This window comes from Gymnoscopelus microlampas (assembly GCF_963454915.1).
Source record: "Gymnoscopelus microlampas genome assembly, chromosome: 12".
In the NCBI taxonomy this organism is placed as follows: Eukaryota; Metazoa; Chordata; class Actinopteri; order Myctophiformes; family Myctophidae; genus Gymnoscopelus; species Gymnoscopelus microlampas.
In genome coordinates this window covers 5533971-5557281 of record NC_139949.1, presented here as the reverse complement: position 1 = coordinate 5557281, position 23311 = coordinate 5533971, and the positions used below count along the sequence as shown (strand labels likewise).

At 43.1% G+C, this 23311-nt stretch overlaps 1 protein-coding gene across 2 annotated transcripts in view; it reads right to left on the bottom strand.

The window, feature by feature from the left end:
- LOC311056921 (polypeptide N-acetylgalactosaminyltransferase 10-like) overlaps positions 1 to 23311 on the bottom strand; it is a 527855-nt gene that overhangs the window by 128306 nt on the left and 376238 nt on the right. Inside the window, exon 13 of one of the 2 annotated variants that reach the window (XR_014601927.1) lies at positions 5555 to 5569. The exons of the other annotated variant lie outside the window; for it this stretch is intronic. The gene's annotated coding sequence lies outside the window, so the exon portion shown is untranslated. Of the gene's footprint in view, positions 1 to 5554; positions 5570 to 23311 lie in introns of those variants that run through there. 2 annotated transcript variants of the gene reach the window in all.

Sequence of the window (23311 nt, the reverse complement as noted above, 5' to 3'; positions counted from 1 at the left end):
GGGCCAGCAGTGTTCGGAATTCGCCAATCAGGATGGAATATGAAAAATCGGACCGAACCATCTTGATCAATTGACTATAGAGATAATGTGTACCGATTTGCATGATGTTTGGACAAAATTTGTAGGAGTAATATAAAAAAGAAAAGAGTTGCATTTGTTCCTCAACGTAGTGCGAATGTGCATGTAAAGTTTCACCGCAATCGGAAGCTGCGTTCATGATTTGCAGCATTTTGTTCAAAACGGGCCACTCCTGCAAACTTTAGATGTCAATCTTAGCCAATCGGGATGGAATATGAAAAATCAAACAGATCTGTCTTGTATGTATGATGTACAGTATGATGTATGAATAAACAATGGATGAGAATGCTTTGATCAAACCCTGCCCTGATCATGGAGTATTGCATCAATACTTACTATTATAATATTTTACACTGCGCTGTACTCTACTCTGTAGCTTGTATTATTATATGTTTTTAATCGAATTGTCATTCTACGCTCTGCTATACAATTCTTATGTTGACTTAGTTTTATATTAATGTTATTGTTATGTTGTAGCACAGTATTGTACGGAGCCCCTGAAGGGACATCACTAGGTAGATTGTATTAAGGGTAGGTACATTTTTTTTGAAGGGTCACTTTATTTTTAAAAGCTGGCGGTTTATGTTTTGTGGTATGGTGAAAAAAATAATATGTTGGCAGAAAAAGAACAAGGCTCTAAAATATTTTTTTTTAGGGGATGACAAGTATTTTAAAAGGGGAAAGAATTTTCTTTTGGGGGGGTGACTTTTTTTTTATAGTTGCTTTATTATTTAAGTGTGTATAAAATAATATTTTTAGAGTATGACATTTTTTTAAAGGGGGATGATTTTTTTTTATTTAGGGAATATAATGTTTTTTTTTTTCATGCATGACTTAAAAAAAAAAAAACTTTGAAAAAAAAACTTTTAGAAAAAAAAAAAAAACTTTAACAAAAAAAAAAAAATTAACAAAAAAAAAAAAAATTTACAAAAAAAAAAAAAATTACAAAAAAAAAAAAAAAACTTTTACAAAAAAAAAAAAAAAACTTTTACAAAAAAAATTATTACCTATCTTGAAAATAAAACCTCTCCTTTTCAAACTCGTGCGCACGACTTTGAACTCGTGCGCACGAGTTTGAAAATCAGTGCGTCACTTCCTCTTTGACCAAATTTGGTCACCAGACTTTCCACTTCCAGTTTCCAGTTTCCACCACGGAGGAAATAGCTGGTCAGCTAACGTTCATTTGTTTACAAGGAAATTATTGTAAGTGATAAGGTGCTCGCATTAATCTACCGCTATCTGGGAGAATTAATGAATGAATGTATGCGTGTGTACCATAGAGGTATGGTAAGTACAGCTTGCTTACTAACGTTAGCCATTATGTTAGCTAACGCTAACATTAGCACCGTTAGCTCCATGGGTAGCACCCAGCTAGCACTGGCACTCAACTAGCACTGGCAACTCAACTGTACAAATGGAACCAAATGGACCCGTTAGGGTCCATTTGGTTCCATTTGTACACTCTCAGAGTTACAGACCCATACGGGTCCATTTTGTTCCTTTTGTACACTCTCAAGAGTTAAATTAACATTGATTTTACAATATGAATTGGGGTCCCAGAGGTATAGATGCCATTAAATGGGGGTCCGTAGCCTAATGCATGTTAAACTGGGGGTCCTTGAAATTAAAATGGTTGAGAATCACTGCTAGAGAGCCGTAAAAACCTTCTCTTATTGGGGTCCATGGCTTATCTTTTCAAATGGGGGTCCGTGGGGTAATAAGTGTCATTTTGGGGGTCCTTGACATGAAAAAGTTTGAGAACCACTGGTACATGGAGCGCAGCGTTTCAAAGTGATTTAATTCTAGGGAGAGAATGTCATCATATTGGCTGGCATGTTCTATCATGTTCTATCACATGAATAACGTTGACACCGAAAATAGTAGATCTACAAGCTCACAACATGTTGCGTCCGCGACGCGCTGTGAGCTTGTAGATCTGCTATTTTTGGGGCCGACAACGTTGTGCGATGTAGCATACCTACTGTAGCTTATTGAGGTGTTGTTGCTATACTGTACTGTACTTGTAGCTTAATGAGGTGTTGTTGCTATACTCTACTGTACTATACTGCTATGATACTTAACATAATTTTTATAATGATGAACCGTGCATGTTCACATCATGTATACTTTACATTATTATTATTACTATGATATACCGTGCTTGTTCACATCATGTATACTTTACATTATTATTATTATTATTATTGTTATCATGATATACCGTGTATGTTCACATCATGTTTTTCTTTTTTTACATGTTGGACAAAATAGCCATTTTTTCATACATGTGTTTGGTGAGGTGGAATGCTGTGCGACGAAAAGTTAGAGGACGACAGGATTAAAAAGTTGCACTCAACTTAGCTAGGTTGAAGGCCAAATTCTCACATACTGTAGTATTAGGGATGTGTTGTAAACACATTGATTAAAATAAATTAATAAATAGAGTGTAATTGTTTTGTATTTGATTTTAACAAATGTATCCATTGTATAGTTCTGATAAAGCAATAATTCCCTTTTCATACTTTTCAGGATTCAAGCCCCAGAAGGCACTCCAGAATTGCCTACAGAACAGCAAAGCGTTTCAGGGGAGGAAGCAGCAACATTTGCACTGTAAGTTAAATTTTTCTGTTAAAGCAGCTTTACAAGACTAGCTTCACCTTGACTATAGGTAGGGTAGGGTTACAAACAACTTTGTCTGATTAGTCTATTTGGAGATTCATGTTTTTTTCTTTTCAATTCCTTTAGTCATTCCTCTTTTTTTTAAATAGAATATGTGAAATCCTCAACAAAACCGGTGATGGGAAATGCTTGGATGCCAGTTTCCAGGAAAGCCATTACATCTCTATGACTGAAAGAAGATCAATGGTCCGTATACTCGTCTCATCTGATGGAGAGCTTCGTAGAGAAGTGAGTATTCTCACACACAGATTAAGCCCATTTGTTGACTAGTGTGTGGTTAGTGGTACATTTTCACTAATGCGAACCACAACAGCATTCTGAACAATCTCATCCAGGTAATCTCGGGTGTGGACTAGGTTTAAACAGGATAGTTCAGATCATTTGAATTGGGGTTATATATATAGTCAGTGTATTAGCTACAGATGATGGCGGTCAGCACACTTGCATTTTAGAGAAACAGAGAGTAGCACAGACACTAAGCAAAGCAATTTACTGATGTGAGAGGGGCCAGCATCAAAACTGTGAGAGGGGCCAGCATCAAAATGTAGAATTTTAGCCATGTAAAAGATGGCCTACTTAAACAAATATCAGTTGTATGTACAATACAGGCTATTTAGAATAATTTAGCACAGCTAAAGGAGAGGAATGTCAAGCTAAGGTAAAGCAATAAAATATGTTTGGCCCTACTATCCAAAAAGAAATGTTAATAAAATGTCTATTGTTTTAAATTCCAACTTCAGCTACGAAGGCAAAGCTGGTGTCATTGATAGTGGATACATTTCCATGCCTGAGGGACTGTCATGGGACAGTAAGTAAAGTTAATACATTGTTACAAAACATTCCATTGTGAATCCTACTGTAATGTGAACCATTATTGGCAACTCTTAATTTCAGTGTTGCTGCTGGTTATTTCCTAATGTGTGCATGTGTGTTTGTGTGTGTTCTTTTCTGATATCTTTCTCTACTTTATGATGCATGTTTCAACCCAGGCCAGGGAGGAGTCACATGAAAAAGGTAAAGTAAGGTGTCTTGGATTGAAATAAGGTACAAGTTGCCCTTCTATCTCAATCCAACTCATGTGACTATGCTTTTTGCAACAAACCGTTCTTGTAAACTTGGATGTTCATCTATCACCATTAGCTTGAGTTAATCTTTTTCTGCTCTTCACAGAATCAAATAACTGCAGACAAGCCTTGCCAAAACATGTGGCCACCACTGCAGACTGCAGATGGGACAAATTCAATCCAAGCCATAATCGAAGAGTTGCCGCATCTAGTGGACACTCAAGGCATGGTGAGGTTACATCTCACAGAATAAGTTTAGTACAGACTAAATCGATTATTGTTTTTGCCTTACACATTTTTTTGTCTTTTCCTGTCTGTAGATTTCTCATGATTTCTCGATGTTAAATCCTGAGTGTACTGGGAGATGAACCCTGAATTCTCTGCGAAGATCACTCACATGGCCGGCCAGGAAGGAGAAGACGGGTGACCTTCGCGTCAACATACAGTAGATTTGCTCTCAGCTGGTATTCACATAGAGCTCACATACTCCGGGAGCAGTATGGGTTAGCGCCCCAGCCTTGGTCTCCAGCCTTGGTCTTCCGTGAGGAAGAAGCCCAACAAACAGTTGGATCATGCAGACACATTTTTTGTAATATAGCCTAATATATAAGTTGGCATAAGATATTGATAGCTAATTACAGTGACATTATTTTAATGCTGTGTAAGGGCAGGCATGTGTGTTCCACCTACATGTGCATTCACACTCATGTTCAGTAACTTTGGACACTATTTGGACTTGAGCACTACTGGGGAATTAACTCAACCTAGACTCCAGATATAGTGACTTGACTACAGCACTGGAGCTTTGGAGTTCAATTTAACCTGTTGTATCAACTTGTAATAATCTTGTTCTTTCCTCTCTTTTCTTTTCTTCTTCAGCCTGTGGCAAACCTGGTGCAGTAGCTGACCGCAGCAACCACAGAGTATCCATATGTTTTTATGCTAGGGGAGGGGCATCAGTGTTCCCAAGCTTATGTGATAATAAATGGGGCGACCTTGGCGCACCCATCTCTTTTGGGTGATGGGTGTTTTAAAGCATTTTATGTCTTCGATCTCAATTTCCCTGAAACCATGTTCCCAGGTTTGGGAGTTCATTCAGACTTTCATCTTTGACATCCCAGGAAGCGAATCCAATGCAGTTAAATGAATGAGATCTCAACTTGCTGTTATGTAGGATGACATTTTGTTAAGGTGCATGGAAGGAGCTAGTAGGCTTCCAAGATTTCAAAAATGGGTTACCCCCCACACCCCTGTTCAATGGTTCAAGTCATCCTGATGATAGTAAAGTACACTAGCTTCCAAGAGTTACCCCCCTCCAATGGTTTGAGTCTTTGTCATGTAAGCTAAGTATACTTCAAGTGCAAAAGAAAAAGGTTTTTTAATTGGTCTATTTTTTGGCCAAAGGCTTTCTGTTAGCAACATGAATGTGGGAATGTATGTCAGCATAGCATGAGATAAATGCAACATTTAGCATGTAATGACTTATGTAATGAACTAAGATCTATATGTTTTGTGGGGTAATACTATTCAACAGAGTTCAACGTCACGTTGAACTCTGTAAGCAATTGATAATGTAGGAAACAGCAGTCATGAACATGGCAAATGTCAAAGCACAAATGTCTATTTGTAATTCTTGTATGCACTTTTAATTTAAGCTGTCATTTATATCAGTGTGTATGTATATGTGTATAAATATGTATATGTGTGTGTGTGTGTGTGTACGCACACACACACACACACACACACAGCTTTGGTGGAAAACATCGGATTGCTGCTGGACGCCCTGCCAAGGTTACAACCTGACCTGACCATGTCTACAGCCAGCCATCTAAGAGGGCTTGAACAACACACCCAACATGATGACACAGTGATGATGTGATGACACAGTTATTGCTGATGTATACATTTCTGCAAAGAGTGGCAAATAAAGACCCTGATTTTGCAGGCTACATGGTTGTGATGAGGAGTTAAAGTGACTTATCTATTTGATTTATTATTTCAATAAATTCAATGACAATAGCTGTGCCTTAGCATGTCAATGAATTAGAAAGATGACCCAAGACGACTCACCTCTGCATTCACATGCCATTTGAGGTACTTAATAGCTGTAATAGCAGAACATGACCCAAGATGATGATTGTTAGAGTGAATCACCTCTCTTTCACTTGTAGAAGTTGGAAGTAAGTATAGAAGTAACTTATTTTTGATCAAAGTAGTTTTTCAATCCTGTAATCTCATTCACATATGGGCTCCAGCAGTAGTTAAATAGGTCTATATGGTTATACTGTATACATGCATGCATGTATGTTTTTATTCTTTTTTAATTTGTAGAAGTGATTCTATAAATAGGCGAAGCTCTCTCTAAGCCTATCTAGTTTTAGTTCTCCAATAGCTGCAATAGCAGAAGCATGAGGCATGTTAATGAATTAGAAAGATGGGGGCATTATACATTGTGTTATTATGTTGGTGGCATATTATAGACCTACTTAATATTCTACAATTTATTGAAACTAAAAAGCGGCGTAATTACTTCAGACTAAACTTGCATTAGAAAATCGTCCAGAAGAGAAAAGGGGGAAATAATAATGACCCGTCCGAAGGGCCACTCTTCCTGGGTACCAGATGGGACGAGTGCCCCCCTCCCAGCTCTGGAGGTGTGCCTCCGAGCTCCAGGTGGGTCCCCCGTTGTCCCTGCCCGAGCCCCGGAGCAACTCAGCAGAGGCGGAAGAGGGGACCCCACGCTTGCCGGGTAGAGACGGTCCACGGGCCGCCCGGAGCTCCGAGGCGCACCTCCAGGGTAGGGAGGGCACTCGTCCCATCTGGTACCCAGGAAGGGTGGCCCTTCGGACGGGTCGGGCAGCTGAGCACCGGCCGACACGGGGAGCCCCGTGGACCCCTGGCCGGTCCACTGGGACCTCGGTGGAACCCCGGCTGCCATCCCCGCCACGGGGACCCCTGTGGACCCCCGGCCATTGAAAAAAAAACTTTGAAGATGAAACAATACTTGAAAAAAAAACACTCACTTTGGAAAAAAAAAACCTTGGAAAAAAATAATAATAATCTTTGAGAAGAAAAAAAATCTTTGAAAAAAAAAAAAATCTTTGAAAAAAAAAAAAAAATTCTTTGAAAAAAAATATTTTTCTTTGAAAAAAAAATATTTTCCCTCCTTTTCAAAGTCGTGCGCACGACTTTGAAAAAAAAACTCACTTTGAAAAAAAAACTTTCTTCACTTTGAAAAAAAACCTCACTTTGAAAAAAAAATCTTTTTCTCCTAAAAAAAAAATCATCCCTCTTTACAAAAATGTCATTCTCTAAAAAGATTATTCTATACACCCTTTAATAATTAAGCAACTATAAAAAAAAATGTTAACCCCCCCAAAACAATCCTTCCCCTAAATATTTTGTTTTTATATAGCCTCCTCCTTTTTTTCTGCCAACATATGTTTTTTTTTCCCATACCACAAAACATAAACCGCCAGCTTTTAAAAATAAAGTGACCCTTTAAAAAAATGTATCTACACTTCAAACAATCTACCTAGTAATGTCCCTTCAGGGGCTCCGTAGTATTGTGCTGACATCACACAGCATTTCACTGCTTGTATGACTAGTGACACACATCTCTCTATGTCTCTGCCTTTTATAATTGCTCTTAATCTCATAGGACTTCATTTCTCTGACAACCAGCCGTTTCCCCTCGACTCGTTCAGAGTCATATTTATAAATGAACCACAACTTAATTTCAGAAATGTTTCCCTGAGGTTAGTGCACACACCATAATGCTGCTTGTGAACACCAGGACCTGGGTTCAAACCCCAGCCGTCTTGTCTCACATGTCTCTCCTCTCTCTGCCCTTGGTTTCCTGTCTCTCTACACTGACTCCTCTGAAATAAAAGCATAACATGACAACAATTTAATCTGATGTCCCTGAAGACTCACCAGGCGGAATTAAATCCTCCTGTGTACACAAACTGGAAACCACTAACAGTTGTCTTGGAGCAGAAAAACCTAAAAGTCGTCCAATTCCAATTAGTCCCGATGCAGCTTTTTTTTTACAAACTTTTGTAGATGTGTTATTTTGTAAATAGACGATCTACAAGCTCACAATGTGTCGTGATGCGACACAGTGTGAGCTTGTAGATCTGCTATTTTCAAAAGATTGTATCACATTTTATACATTTGAACACTTGAAATTGAAATTGGACATTCTGCACAATGAGTACTTTCTATTTTGAATTCCGGACTTTTACTTGTAACAGAGTATTTCTGCATTGCATTATTGATATTTTTACGTAAGTAAAAGAGCTTTTTCCACCACTGCTTTACACTATGGCCACCTACTGTACGTAACCTCACTCCTCTCTATCCATTCAGCTATGGCTGCCTCCCTAAACTCACTCCTCTCTATCCATTCAGCTATGCTGCCCTGCCAAGGTAAAGAGCAGTAACTACGAAATCAAAAATCACTGAAAAATGGGTTTAAAAGTGATTCAACTGGTCAGCCAAATGAGATATCGGCATATAAGTGATATTACACTAATTGTGCATTGTTTATCCCCCAAAATCACAAAGGCTAATTTGACCTTTGGGATACACAAATAAGTCGGCGTGTACAAAAACGTAGTTACTACTCTTTACCTTGGCAGGGCAGCATGGCTGCCTCTCTAAACTCACTCCTCTCTATCCATTCAGCTATGGCTGCCTCCCTAAACTCACTCCTCTCTATCCATTCAGCTATGGCTGCCTCCCTAACCTCTCTCCTCTCTATCCATTCAGCTATGGCTGCCTCTCTAACCTCTCCATTGTGACACATTCAGCAGAGGTTCCAGTCATATTGATGAATCTCCAGTGTAATCTTAACAGCCACATGTCTTATCAAAGTGTTCTCTGTACCTGGTGTCAGGGAACAGCCTCTGTTATTCAACCATAACATTCATTTATCACAGTCAATCCTGAAGAGACTGAGGTGGTGATTGAATCCCAACTGAATACATCCTCTCTCTCTCTCTCTCTCTCTCTCTCTCTCTCTCTCTCTCTCTCTAATTTTTCTCTATTGATAAAGATTAGTTTGGAAGCTGAGAGGGAGGAGGTGTGTAGGGACTGGGAGACACAGGAGATAAGACTATGGATTCACTATGGATGGTGTGATGTAGAGACAGACTCCCATTTATTGGTCTGTGGCCGCTATTTGATTTCTGCCATTATTTGACTATTTGTCACAACATCGGCAATTATGCATCATGATGTTTCCCTTTTTTTAAATGTTAAGTTGAAAAAAGAAAAGCTGATCTACAAGCTCACAACGTGTCACATCGTGGCAACAGCTTGATCGATTGATTGAATATTTTTTATTAGGCATAAATAAGAATAAAAAAAACAGCCGCATCACACACACAGGGTGTGTGTGATGCGTCATGTGCAGTAGTGCGTAGAAGTACTTGTAGTCAGTGCATGTTGCATGTTGTGTGTTGCATGTTGCTCCTGCTTGCTACTCTCTGCTTTCAGCTACTGCCACCGGCTAGCCCTCCTAGCGGGGGTGAAAAGAGGAGCCGAGTGCGTAAGCCTCCTCCTGCCGGTACACAGCCTCTCCACCACCAAGACTCCTGCAGTGCCTCCACGTGGCCACACACGGAGACTGGGTTCCGCGAGGTCCCAGGCTAATCTGTAGGGGATCTCGGAGTAGCAGTGGACCCAAGAGGCACGACGTGCAGGCCCACCGGTGTGTGGACACGCCCTGGCGTCTGCCAACCACTGTCCCAGCTAAGGGTCAAAATGCATGGGCAGATGGGGCTCATAGCCTTGGATGGCAACCTGTCCAGGAGAAGGTAACTCTGAATTAAAACCGGGACTGCGAGGAGTTGCGCCCCACAGTCCGCTATCAGCATAGTAAAGCCAACCATGGAGTACAAAGTCATCCCAAATCCTATACTTCCAGCGGCGGGAGTCCGCAGGAACTTCGCGGCGGTCGGTGGTGCTGGTCCTCCTTCTGGAGGACACCATGACGACAGGACCTCAAACCCTGGGATTGCCCCAGGGAGGGTCCTGTCCGATCACAGCACCCCGTCCAATGCACTCATGCGTTGTCGGAGACCATTCGTAATGGGAACCTTCAATGCATGCACAGCGAGAGAAGAAGCGAGGTTGATAGAACTAGCACACTGTGCTGAGGAATGGGGAGTGGAGATCCTGGGGATCCAGGAACACAGGAGAGTGCACACTGACGACCGGATCGTGTACCGCAGAGTGGAGAGATGCATGTTCATCTCTGCATCAGCGTGGCCAAACGAGGCCCAGGCAGCAACAGGCGGTGTAGGGTTAATGCTGGGTTCTCGGGCGCGTAAGGCTCTCCGTCGGGTTCACTACCACACCAACAGGATCCTGATCGCAGAGTTTTCGGGCAATCCAGTAACCACAGTGATAGTCGTGTACTCTCCCACCAACGTGGCACCACCTAAGGACGTGGAGGAGTTCTTTGAGGGCCTGATAACAGCGGTCCGAGACGTACCAGCCCACAACTTCCTGGCAATCCTTGGGGACTTCAACGCAAGGCTTGGACCAGAGGACACACCCTTCCCTTACCACGACTCTACTAACCGCAATGGCGCCTACCTCACTGCCTTCCTCACAGAACACGAGCTACTGGCGGCAAATACCATCTTCCGGAAGAGGATAGGAAAGAGGTGGACCTTCCGAGACAGAGCCACTGGTACGCTGAGACAGTTGGATTACATCCTTGTGAGGAAGAAGTGGAGGAACTCCATTATGAATGCAGAACCATACTCCACATTCAGTACTGTGGGCTCAGACCACCGAGTGGTCTCAATGAAGGTGCGTCTGAGCCTCAGGGTCCCCAAACCAAGCCCCAGGATCCGGTATAACTGGAAAGCGCTCTCCAGCGACCCTGGCCTCCAAACCAGGTACACAGAGGAGGTGAGGAAGCGATTCCAGCAGCTGGATATGGGAGCGGATCCCAGCAACGAATACATGCGTTTCGTTGCTGCCAACGAGGAGGCGACCAAACTGTGTGTACCCATGATGGAGAGAGTCCGTACTTCCCTGCGATCCAAGCACCCAGGGGTGGTAGCGGCACGGCGGAAGATGGAGGAGACATCTTCCGCGATGGAGACACCATCAAAGGAGGAGCTGATGGAGAAAGTGCAGAGAGTGCAGGAAGCGCAGGGTGACCAGAAATATGGAGAGGCCTGGAGGGTCATCAACGAGATGACTGGGAGGAAGAGGACCAAGGAGGGACAGGTCGAGGGACACAGCCCTGAGGAGAGGGTAAAGACCTGGTTCAGCCACTTCCAGAGGCTGCTGGGAGAGTCGGCAGAAGCAGTTGCGGAAGATGTGCCGCCAGTCCTCCCGGACCTGGAAATCGATGATGGTCCCTTCACGCCTGGGGAGCTCGCCAGGGCGAAAACCACAGTGAAAGTGGGAAAAAGTCCCGGTCCAGATGGCATTCCCCCAGAGGTCCTGAAGAACTGTGATCTCGACGACATCATTCTAGAGTTCTGTAATCTTGCTCTGTTGCATCGGCTGCCTGACATGTGGTCTCTGTCAAATATCATCCCAGTGCCCAAATCCGGGGACCTCTCAAAGCCGGACAACTACCGAGGCATCAGTCTGACATGCATCATTGCTAAATTCTACAACCGCATGATCCTAAACAGGGTCCGGCAAGCAATTGACCCTCACCTGAGGGAGAATCAGAACGGCTTCCGAGAGGGGCGAACTACAACAGCTCAGATCTTGGCACTTAGGCGAATGATTGAGGAGGTAAAGAGGGACAACCTGACTGCAGTCTGCAAAAAGGCTTTTGACTCTATCCACCGAGGCATGATGGTGAAGATCCTGAAGGCATACCGGATTCCTCCCAACCTACTCCGAGCAATAGAGTCCATGTACGCAGGAACAAGGGCCAAGGTGGTGACCCCAGACGGCAACAGCGAGGAGTTTGACATCCTGGCTGGGGTTATGCAAGGGGATACACTAGCCCCCTTTCTCTTCATTATAGTCCTCGATTATGCGCTCAGGAAAGCAATCAGTGGGCGAGAGCAGGAACTTGGCTTCACACTAACGCCAAGGCAGTCGAGGCGACACCCCGCAGTGGTCCTCACAGACCTTGACTATGCGGATGACATCAGTTTGCTCTCTGACAATGTGGAACAAGCACAAGAACTACTGAACATGGTAGAGCTAGAGTGCGCCAAGGTCGGCCTCAGGCTAAACGCCAAGAAAACTGAGGTCCTCACCTACAACGTTCCACCAGAACATCAACCTCTGACTACAGCAGGAGGCACTGTGCTGAAAGAAGTCGAGGACTTCAAATACCTGGGCTCATGGGTCAACTCAACTGAGAAAGATCTTAAAGTGAGGAAGGCACTTGCATGGAGGGCCCTGAATGGCATGACCAGTGTATGGAACTCCAATCTCCCCCGCCAAATCAAACTCAGCTTCTTCTACGCGACAGTAGAGTCCGTTCTTCTCTATGGCAGTGAATGCTGGACCCTGAAACCAGCCCTTGAGAAGTCCCTGGACGGGTGCTACACCAGGATGCTGCGTGCAGTGCTTAACATCAGCAAGAGTGCGCATGTTACCAACATAATCCTGTATGAGGGAATACCAAGGGTGAGCGAGAAGATTGCTGTAAGGAGAATGAGACTAGCAGGACACTGCCAAAGGCACCGAGAGCTGCCAGCCAGCAAACTGGTGCTGTGGGAACCAACACATGGGCACCGGTCAAGAGGACGCCCCACAATAACATATTTTGGACACGCTCAAGAAGGATGCAGGAGCCCATAGCACCAATGAGCTGGCCAGATGTATGGAGAATCGGGATGACTGGAAGCAACGATGGAGGGCTCGTCTGAGGACGACCTAGAGAGAGAGAGAGAAGAACAGTTAATAACAGTTTGTCTAAAAGGTCTGTCCAAAAAATCCTTCCGGTCTTGTTTCCATTGAGGTCCTAGGTATTCAATTCATAAACATATATAGTAGCATATAGCTAACATATATAGTAGCATATAACTAACATATATAGTAGCATATAGCTAAACCACCTTAGCTGGTATAGGCCTATGCTGTTTGGTTTCAACAGGTAGATAGAGCAACTTGCTTGAAAGGCATCATGCAATTCTCCCCAAACTTTTCATGCATAAATAATAACCTGGGCCTTAATATTTTGTCGCCTTTGTCCATCACTGCTTGTGTCAAATCCTTCCTTTGAAGTCTCTCTCTCTCTCTCTCTCTCTCTCTCTCTCTCTCTCTCTCTCTCTCTCTCTCTCTCTCTCTCTCTCTCTCTACTTTGCACCTTTGGTGAATCTAAAGCCAGATGGATCAAACTAATCCCAAATCAATGGGCTGTATATCTGCCATCTTCCTTAAAGCGATCCACCGCTCCTAAAATGTGCTTCACCAGGGCTGGTTGTCACTGGAAGTGAGGATTAAGAAGCTGACAGGTTGATACCTGACGGCAAAGTCATTTCTTACTAACTAACAGACCAAATGTCATTCACCATATTGACAGCTGCATTGTGCTGTGGACCATGACAGATGGAGATTAGTTTAATTAAAGAGGAGGTTGTTGGACGAGGTATTGTGCACATCTTGAATCACTTTCAAACAGACTCAACCTCAGCCAAGGAGCTGCTAGCGTTCACCTCTCTTGATTAAGTGACAAAACTGTTTTGATTCCATCCTCTGCCATCCTAGTTCTACACAGTCTACACAATATATTGATCAACAGCCCACAGTAGACAGCACGCTTGTCTGTGGTTTTGTTGTGTTCAATAGAGCCTGAATGATGGCACATTTTTGGGTCTGAAGCCAATTTTTAGCAATCCAGTTCCTAGAGCACCGATTAACTGATGTTTTGTCCAAAAGTACTAAATAAATTCTAACCAATCAGACATTTTTTTTGTAAAGCTTTTGAAAACATGTTTCTCCTAATGACATGCCCAAAACAGTGAGGTTAGGTTGAAAGCAGTGATGTGAAGTAATTAAGTACATTTACTCAAGTACTGTACTGTAGTACTGTACTACTGCAGTTTTGACTTATTTTTACCATTTCCAATTTTCAGTACTTTTACTTCTACTCCACCACATTTTAGAGGCAAATACTGTACTTTTACTCCACTACAATTATTTAAAAACTTTAGCAAAAAGGTTCTGCAGCATCCGGTGCAGAACAGCCATTTGTTGTAAGAGTTTATTTCCTCTACATAGTACATAAGGTGCAACATCCTCTATAAGTGCATCCTCTATCCTCATATTATGCTGCTGAGGAGTCCTTGCTGTTCAATATTTTTGGTCTATTAGTTACAGGGACAGAGCTCTCAGCTCTGTACCTGTTTTATTATTGCCAGTATTCTGTCACTTCTTCTTCTTCTTCTTCTTCTTCTTCTTCTTCTTCTTCTGCCACTTTTCGCAGTTCTGGCTGAACCGTGGTGTCGCTTTTTACGAAACTCGGCCATATGGTAGATGGTCATGAAAAACGATCAAAAAATAATTCTCACAATCTTTCGTCCAAAGGTGGCGCTATAGCACTCAATTGAAAATGCCAACTTTGAACAGGTACAACTCATGCCCTGTTTGACCTACAGCCATGAAACTTGGATACACATATGCGTCTCCTTATGCTGAACAACTTTCACACTCTGACTTTTGACCTCTGACCTTTAGATCTCCCAACATTTTGAATTATATGAAAAACAGTCATTGGCTCCTAACTTCTGCATTTTTTCACTTATGGAAATTCCGCCGCCTAGAAGTTGTCGGCAGAGGTCCAAAGTTCAAGTGTTAAACGTTTCGTGCAGATTGCTCTAAAATCCTAGGATTCCATAGATTTTAACTATTGCAGTTTTATGAAAATTATTCATCTGCGCCTAAAACAATACATGCAGACTCACATTTCTTTGAAACTTTGCAGAAATGTACAGGGTCATTCCAAATATCACTGAAACCAATCTTACTCCAATTGGCCAAAGGGGGGCGCTATAGCAATTTTTTGAAGATGCAGACTTTAAACAGGCATAAGTCATGCCTCGTTTGGCCGAAAGTCGTGAAACTTGCTTACACATGTGCCTTGACTCATGAGGAACACACGTATCGATTTGACCATTAAGCTCCGCCCTTAGATTTTCCGCAATTTTGAGCAGTTTGAAAAATACTTGTTTTTGCCAGTTCTGGCTTAACCGTGCATACGCTTTTTACGAAACTCGGCCATATGGTAGATGCTCATGAAAAACTACCAAGAAATAATTCTCACACTCATTCGTCAAAGGGTGGCACTATAGCACTCAATTGAAAGTGCCAACTTTGAACAGGTACAACTCATGCCCTGTTTGACCTACAACCATGAAACTTCGATACACACATGCGTCTCTTCATGCCCGACAACTTTTGTGGTCTGACTTTTGACCTCTGACCTTTAGATCGCCCACCATTTTGAATTATATGAAAAACAGTCATTGGCTCCTAACTTCTGCATTTTTTCACTTATGGAAAATCCGTTGGAAATTTTTGTAGGCAGTGGTCCAAAGTTCAAGTGTTAAACGTTTCGTGCAGATTGCTCAATCCATAGGATTCCATAGATTTTAACTATTGCAGTTTTATGAAAATTATTCATCTGCCCCTAACACATACATACAAGACTCACATTTCTTTGAAACGTTGCAGTAATGTAGAGAGTCATTCCAAATATCACTGAAACCAATCTCACTCCAATTGGCCAAAGGGGGGCGCTATAGCAATTTTTTGAAAATGCAAACTTTAAACAGGCAAAAGTCATGCCTCGTTTGGCCGAAAGTCGTGAAACTTGCTTACACTTGTGCCTTGACTCATGAGGAACACATCTATCGCTTTGACCAGTAAGCTCCGCCCTTAGATTGTCCGCAATTTTGAGCAGTTTGAAAAACACTTAAACCCAGGATTTTTCAGTTATTTGCGTGAAACTGTATCATCTGTGTGATCTCCTTTTTCACAGTTCTTTGTCTGTTGGTCCAATGGCGTCTCCCTTAAATAAGTGCCTCACAATTTCAAGGTCGCCAGTTCAAGCCTCACTTGCAGTCTTCATTTAAGTTGAATTGCAAACAACATGACTGTATCAATGAACACATGTGCAAATGGTAAAGATAACCTGAAATGCATATTTGAGAGTACGTTTTTCAACGTATGACATACTTCATTCTGAAAATAGCCGATCTACAATCTCAAAACCTTTCAGATAGCAACGTGTTTCTGAGCTTGTAGATGGGCTGCTTTCACTGTTTTCGGTTGCGAGGAGACATACAATTTCTCTATTGGTAAATGGTTTGTGAACGAGTGATCTTAGTGTTGGCTTGGTTCATGACAGAAGGCAAGAGTTCATGATCTTCAACAGACAACATCAGCCTGGACAAAACTATAGCACTATAGGTAGTGTTGCAGCCTATTGGTCCGAAGGTTGAGAGTTCGATTCCTGTTAATGGCAATAGGTTGAGATGTCCAATTAATCCATTCTGTTTTCATCACTCTCTCTCATCAATCTATTCCGTTTCCATGTCTCTCTTCAATCTATTCCGTTTCCAGTTTCCATAGCTGAATTCCATTCCCCAAAGCTCGGTGACTCGCTCACTCTCCTCGCTTCCTCCACTCGCGCCTAAGCCCCGCCCCTGCGTGGAGCCGAGGATTCTTTGAGAGGACGAGTGGTCGAGCGGTTTCCCTCAAAGGATCGGACTACACTCAGCGCGTCATTTCAAAGCGACGGCGAATCCGCGATCACTAATGACGTCTCACACAGCTGGATCACTGGAACACAGCCAACACAGCCAACCGAAACGATCATATAGCTTGTCATTGCCATGAAAATAATATATATGCATAGAATAATATGCAGGTATAGAATAGTACAGAATAGAAGAATAGACAATTCATCGCAAATCTTCCTTCATCTCTTGTGTTCATTCCCTGTAACGGACACATGATTTGAAAGTCAGATGTGAAACGTTATCGATCTTATCGTTTACTATCCCCTATTGGCTGGCAGCCAGGTGATGCCTGTCAGTAACTAATACATGATTAGTAATCATGGGTCGCAAGGATACAAAAGGGGGTTCAACACCAAACACCGTGTTCACCAGCCAAGATGAAGAAGACAGTGGCAATAGCATCTTGGCTCTGGCTGCAGCTGCAAAAGCAGCAGAGAAGAAATGAGGAGCATGCCCTTTCACAGCGCAGGAGAGCACGTCTGCGTCGCGCAATACTTCTGCTACTCTACAAGGTAATAACCACCCGTTCTTAAATCAAATGTTAATAAGTGGCCAGGGAATTTCATGGATGCTAAAATCCTACAAGTCACACATCTTGTGTTTGGCATGCAGACTACATCAAGCAATCATTAAGATCAGAGTCATTTATATGGATGGATGGATACATACATAGCAAGTAATGACAGACCATGAAGGGAGAGTGACATCTGCTGGATATGAGCAGTCATGACAGTATCACCAATTCCTTTGGAACGCTCAGACTCATAATTGTAAAAGGCATCATAGCGTTCAATTTACACATCATGAAGACAAATGGTTCCAAAACTATTGTTCAAACTTAGGTCTATCCCTAGCTCTGGTCCAGCGTGTTAGACTATATTACATGGCAGTACAAAGGTTACATGATTCAGTGGTTGTGATGCCATTAACATACTTGTAGTCATATAGTTCATGTGTACATGCCAACAATCACACACTTTCAACTCAATTCACAGGACCACAGTCCTGCTCTGGTGCAGTATGCCAGCATCAATAGGCATGTGCCAGTCCTGGCAATGTTCTTTGATCCTGAGAGGGATTTGCGCCCAGACTACCGCCTCGGGCGTGAGTCCATCCTGGCCCTCATCAGGCTTTTCCCTTCAGAGGCGACCCATGGCTGGGGAAGGGACATCCTGGTGCTGGTGACCCTGTACTGGCTGGCCCATGGCCTGTCGTACGTGGTGGTGTCCCGGGCCTTTGATATCCCCAAAACCACCGTCCACAGGCTGGTCCACAGTGGCACTGATGTGATCGCAGCACTGCGTACACAGGTGATCCATTTTCAGTTCTGTTTATTATGAGAAATGATATTAGAGCAACCTTTCATGCTTCAACATAACAACAACAACAACAACAACAACAACAACAACAACAACAACAGTAATTGAAACACAACACACAAAAACACAACAACTCTAAAATACAGATGCAATGCAGAAAATAATCATAATGTTTTTAACAACTATATGCAGGTCATCCGGTTCCCTGCTGATGATGATCTGGCAGAGGTTGGCCGCGGTTTTGCAACCTTGGGCAACAGCCCGATATTTGCGAGGTGTGTGGGGGCCATCGATGGGTGTCATATAAGGATTAAGATCCCCGCTGGACCCCACAGCCAGGAATATCTGAACAGGAAGCTGTTCTATTCCATACAGGTATGTCATACGTTTTTTTTTTTTATTTATCTCTCTTCCCCCTTGCCCCCCTTCTCCTTGTTCCCTTTATTTTTTATGGAAAGAACCAAAACTATGGGCCTTCAAAAACGCATTTCACCCACAGTTTTACACCTGTAAACCTGTGTTGTCACAATAAAGTTGATTCTTATTCTACAGCTGCAAGGCTTATGTGATGCAAAGGGGAGGTTCATTAACACCTTCGTGGGATATCCTGGCCGTGTAAACGACGCCAGAATCCTAAGAAACAGGTAAGATAATTTTATCATTTCATCTTCCATAAAGATATCAAATAGCAATAAATAGTGGTGCTACATGATGGGACTAAAATACTGTGACATTATTTCACTATGTGGCTGAATCATGGTCCAAATGCCTGTAGTTGTCATCATTTTAATGGTGTGTGTGTGTGTGTGTGTGTGTGTGTGTGTGTGTGTGTGTGTGTGTGTGTGTGTGTGTGTGTGTGTGTGTGTGTGTGTGTGTGTGTGTGTCAGACATATTCCCCTTGCAGCACAATAAATAACATATGTTCTTTTCTCCTAACAGTGGGATGTACAGGGATGCGCTGTACCCTCCTCCAGGGTACTTCATTGTGGGCGACGGTGGCTACCCCTGCATTAGCGCTCCCATCACGTTCCTCGCCCCCTTTCGGGATCCTGTGCAACCCATAAGAATCCGGTACAACCACCACCATGCCAAGGCTCGCTCAATTATTGAGCGGGCCTTTGGCAGGATGGAGGTCCGCTGGAGATGCCTTCTCTTCAAGGCCCTGGAGGTCCACAACATATTTGTACCAGCGGTCATCACGGCGTGCTGTGTACTGCACAACATTTGCATTGACGCCGGGGACATCATTGAGGAGGAGGAGGAGGAGGGGGAAGAGATGCCCATGGATCCAGCTGGTCCACAGGGGGGGAACAGAGTGGAGATGGTCTGCGGGACAGGATGGCAGCCGAACTGTCGGCTCCTCGGGCTTTACCGCATCATTTAAACGAGCATGATTATTTGTAGTTTAGTTATATTAAGAGGCATTATTTGGTTATATTAAGAGGCATTATTTGGTTATAGTTATTGAGGCATTATTTGGTTATATTAAGAGGCATTATTTGGTTATAGTTATTGAGGCATTATTTGGTTACACTTTATTCATTGTAGAATTAAATGTCTGGCCGTTGAAACACTAGACTTTCATTTAATTGTCCTACATGCCTACTGTAGTATTAGTGTGTTTCTTCTATTTAAGTAGAAAAGTATGAGATGGAATTGGCAATTTGGTTTAAAGTTGATCATACGTGTGTTCAGTGAGTCATACACATGATCCTGGATGTGCAGATATTTCACATGTAGAACTGTTGATACGAACTGAACTGATACATTCTTGTTCTGGTACTCAACTGATGTTCAGTCCGCCTCTGATGCCTGTGTTAATTTTGTGTGTTTGAAAACTTTTCCTTGCCCAGCATGTGCAAATGCGGTCCTTGTACAAGATAAAACTGCCTTACCACTACTTGTGCTGCTGCCCTGATTTCCATAAATGACTGAAATGCTGTTGAACAAAGATGTGCCATTTTAATGGAAAACAAATCAAAACATTTACATGGAAAAAATGCCTCTGACAGAAATCAAAATAATGCCTCCAATAAAAAATGTCTATGGAAAATGAAATCAATAAAAGCTATTAAAAAAAAAAACTCTGGACCACTTAAATAAATGTCTTAAATAAAATTTAGAGAGAGCTGGTGAAATCCAAAAGAAAGAAATAATGTTTTAGAGTCAAACATTATTTCTTTCTTTTGGATTTCACCAGCTCCTCGAAGAGGTCCAGAAATCTACTAGTGTCACGCTGCTGGGCAGCGTGACGCTGCTCCTCGATTTTCCCTCATGTGAACGGGAGCACGATGTCTACACTTAAGTAAAAACAAATTAACAACTTACAGAAACAAATATGGTTTTAGGGTGTTGAAAGCCTACCATCCGCGGTGGGAAGAATCTCAGACCCCCACTTTTTATGTAAAATCCACTTTTTGGCCAGAAAATAAAATATTCCAATGGACAGAGAAATGTTTTAGTCACTCCAGTACCGCAAACACATCTGGTCCATAGCGTTTTCATACTGAGCGAACGTGTAATTGATATTATTTTTTACTGAAGTGTAGTCATCACATCGTTTACTCATTCAAATGATGAAAATACACGCTACAGTCACATAGCGTTGGGAGGCATGCGTTAATCCGACAGACCTTTTCTCCGACTATGTGGCATCCGCGTGCGGTTAGGGTTAGGGTGCGGGTTTGGTTCGGGTTTAGTATTGGAAACGTCGGAGCGCTGCGCTGTCGGAGGAATGCGCTGTCGGACTAACGTACTGCACCCCATAGCGTTAAGGACAACTCCTGATGCTACGGACCAGAGCTAGATCAAACTATGCTGATTACATCAATCAAAGTCAAATGAATTTAGTGACTATTTTTCACCATCGTCAATCCCTACTGGTTTCAGTCCTAAATTAAAGTGATCTTTATCCCTACTGGTTTCAGTTCTAACTACCAAACTGGCAGCCATGGAGAAGACTGTGATGCCACTAACTCACAAACTGGCAGCCATGGAGAAGATGGTGGAGGATATGATGCCACTAACCGCCAAACTGAAAGCCATGAAGAAGACTGTGGAGCCACTAACATCCAAACTGGCAGACATTGAGAAGACTGTGAAGCCACTATCTTCCAAACTGGCAGACATGGAGAAGACGATTGCAGGTGAGTTAATAGAAGAGCTTGTTATGAAACCATGATGATGTATTGTTGATGCTTAACCACTTGAACCCCAGCATTCATATTCTGGGGGTAGGGGGCATTGGCCAAAAATAGACGATCTACAAGCACAACGCGATGCATTGTGAGCTTGTAAATGTTTTTGAGATTTGGTGTAGACAGAGCCAACTCAAGTTCAGTTGAATTAAGTGTAGTGGGTCTAAGTGGTTAATACCCATGCCCCTTTGCAACCCTGAGCTCCAAACGGATGTCATAATTGAATGGTCCCTGATTGTTGAAACAATTCTCACATTGTTTACATCTTGATTCATTAGGAAAGGCCAAACATCAGACAAAAATAGGTTTAGGTTGTTTATTGAAAAACCCAGGAGTATGGTCGTTTATGGGCGCGTCGCATGCATGGGACGTGCGGCATAAACGGCCAAGGATGCAGAGTGCGGAATGGTCATCTAAGGTCATCACTACATGCAAGGAGTGGACTGTGCGGCTTAGATGGCCAAGAGCACAAACAACATCTTACGCTCTTGTGGTATTGTCGTTTATGTGAGCGTCCCATGGGCAGCATGGTCCGGCGTGGTCCGGCGTGGTCATCTAGGTCTTCACTACACGCAAGCGTGGAGTGTGCGGCTTAGATGGTCATGCTTAGACGCCGAGAATGGCATTGGGGAGCCGACGTGATCATCTAAGGCAGGGGTCTTCAACCTTTTCAGGCCAAGGACCCCCTAGCTGAGAGAGAAATGAAGCAGGGACCCCTACTCTATATTGTATAAAATTGTGTTTCGGATTAAAGTTTTTTTTTTACTTAGTCTGCTATTTTTTCCCTCTACACCTATAGCCTCTTTGCCAAAAATAGCCGATCTACAAGCTCTCAACGCCTCACAGCGTGAGGCGTTGAGAGCTTGTAGATCTGCTATTTTCGGCTAATGTTCCCCTCAGAAAAGGAATTTTAGGGTTCAAGTGGTTAATGTAAAAAAAAAAAATTCTATCACACAAAGATTTGGCGGACCCCCTATAGTAGCTCTGAGGACCCCCTAGGGGTCCCGGACCCCCTGTTGAAGACCCCTGATCTAAGGTGCGGCTTAGATGGTCAAGAGCACTGGTCATGGGAAGGCAGGCGGGATTAGGAGGGGAAATGGCCAAGTAGGAGGTTCCGGGGGGTCGTGGACCCAGATACTATGGCTTAGGGGTCAGAGGCGTTAGCCGTGCAGAGGTAGATTAAGGGACCCCGCCTGGAACCCGTAGAATAGGATAGAGGTAGAAAACAGAGGGAGGGTTACAGGAAACTTGCACGCCGCCATTTTTGAAATCTGGGTTTAAATACCCCGGTAGTTGGGCAGGGGAGGAGTTGTCAGCTTGGTTGGAGATAGGTGAGTGGTTGGCACTTGCTGGCATGGGTGGAGTTGCTGGTGGCAGGTCAGAGTTGTGATTGGTTGTCTTCTCCTTGGTCAACCTCCTGAACCTCAGTTGTACCAACTCCATCAAGGGGCTTGTCTTTGTGTGGTGGGGCTTTAAAGACCCTGTAAACAGGAAGTACTCTCTATTCATTTTGTGTCAGACCACAGAATAATATGTTATAAACCGCCCAGCAAATGAGTGGTTAAGTATGTGGGGAAAATGGTATCAAAGTCATGACAATTAAGCTGTAGTTTTTCTGCTAATGACTATGGGGAGTGTCCACTGAAGGCAGTGAAATAGTAATTTTAGCCAAAAGATGGCGTTGCACTCTAGGGTATAGCATCAGAAGACTGGTGTAGTGAAACATGCATTTCATTATTACTGAAACTCACCTGAGCATGCCATCAGGTGAGGTGTTTAGCCCCGCCCAGAAAATGCTATCCACACTGTGTGTGAGCGCTATGGACATGATATCCACACTGTGTGTGAGCACTATGGACATGATATCCACACTGTGTGTGAGCACTATGGACATGATATCCAAAGCACTCCTCAGCTCAAAAGGCGTTCTCTGTGGACACGGCCCTTTAGGTTACACATTTTCACTTGCATAATATCTCAAAATGACTATTGTTATTAATGTATACAATTAAATGTCACTGTCCTTTCATTCTGTACTTACAGAGAAGCCAAACGTTGCTTTCTGTGCAAGTTTGTCTGAGCCAGGAAGCGATGCATATGTCGGACCCTTCAACACCCGAACTCCGCTGATCTACAAAACAGTGATCACTAACATCACTAACATCGGCCACGGCTACAGCCCAGTTACAGGTATGGGGGGGGGGGGGGGGGAGGGGTCTTTCTCATCCAGT